Below are 1,216 nucleotides of genomic sequence, written 5' to 3' on the forward strand. Positions count from 1 at the left end.
CTGCCCCGGCCGCCAGGGAGCTGGCGATGGTGTGCAGCCAACAGGAATGGGGTGGGGGGAGCCTGGTGGTAAAAGGTGAGCCACCAGGTGAGGGCTGGGCCTGGGGAACAAGGTGGCCGCGACATCCCAGGGTCCCCACACAGCGCCCCCCAGAGGGCTCGGAAGGGCTTTGGGGGCTTACAAAGGGCACCCCACGGCCTCTGACCCCACCTCCCAGGTTCCCCTGGCTGTGGGCAAGCAGGTCGTGGCTACTGTCCCCAGCCCCAGGCGGTCAGAGCCCCGGGAGGTCAGAGCCCCGGCTGGGCTGGCAGCCTGGCTGGGTCCGCGGAGCCGCCTAGAGAGGCCGCGCTGGGCTCAGGGCCGGAGGGAAACTGCAGAGCAGCCTCTCCCGTCGCCCACGCACCCCACCCGGCAGACACCGGGGAGCAATTTACCGCCCCCTCTGTGGCCTAGGGTTCTCAGGCTGGCTCTGGGAACCAGCTCCTGGCTCCTTCCGAGCCGAGGGTGGGGCCTCAGGCGCAGTGAGGCCAGAGCCCTGCCCTCACCTCTCCAGGCCTGTCCCCGGCTGCTCCTCCTGGCCTCTCCAGCGAGCTGGCCACCCCCTCCGGGAAGCCCTCCAGGCCCCACCTGGCCTCCCGGGACCCCAGGACCACAGGCCTCAGACGCTTCGGAGGCATCGGGCCACCAGATCTCAGTGCCTCCCGGACAGACGCATGGACTGAGCGTCAGCCAGGCCCCCTGAGCTTTCTACCCCTGGGGCTGGGGACCCCTCACCGCAGACAGCCACCGGAGCCCTGAACTCGGCCTGCACCAGGCCAGTGTCCCCCCGGGAGGCCCGAGGCTGCCTGGGTTTAACCAGCTGTGCCGTTCACCCCAACACCTGCGCCCCGAGCTGGGGAGGGGAGCGGGGACTGGCCCGCCTCGGCCTCGGCCTCCCCACTCCCCGCCCACCGGGCTGTCTCCCTCACTGGCCTGGCAGGAGCCTCCCCTACCCCCACCTCCACACCTTGGCTCAGCTGGGCCCAGCCTGGAGGCCGTCTCCCCCCCCTTTCCAGTGAAGTCCTGCCCGTACTCAGAGCCAAGCCGATGCCACCTCCAGGGAGCCCTCCTCCCACCCAGGTCTGGCCCTGGACTGGTCTGTAGGGTCAGGTGCAGGGCTGGCTGGGCCCAGCTGGGCCGAGTGGTGGCCAGCCTCTCCCCCACCTGCCCCGAAGCA

The 1,216-nt window shown here is 70.9% G+C and overlaps 1 long non-coding RNA gene across 2 annotated transcripts in view; it reads right to left on the bottom strand.

Annotated features, from left to right (window-relative positions):
* LOC106724719 overlaps nucleotides 1–1,216 on the bottom strand; it is a 1,825-nt gene extending 609 nt beyond the window's left edge. The window contains exon 1 of one of the 2 annotated variants that reach the window (XR_001360555.1): nucleotides 1,204–1,216. This is a non-coding gene — a long non-coding RNA (uncharacterized LOC106724719). The other variant, XR_001360554.1, reaches the window with a different exon arrangement.

This window comes from Myotis brandtii, unplaced genomic scaffold, assembly GCF_000412655.1.
Source record: "Myotis brandtii unplaced genomic scaffold, ASM41265v1 scaffold940, whole genome shotgun sequence".
NCBI lineage: Eukaryota > Metazoa > Chordata > Mammalia > Chiroptera > Vespertilionidae > Myotis > Myotis brandtii.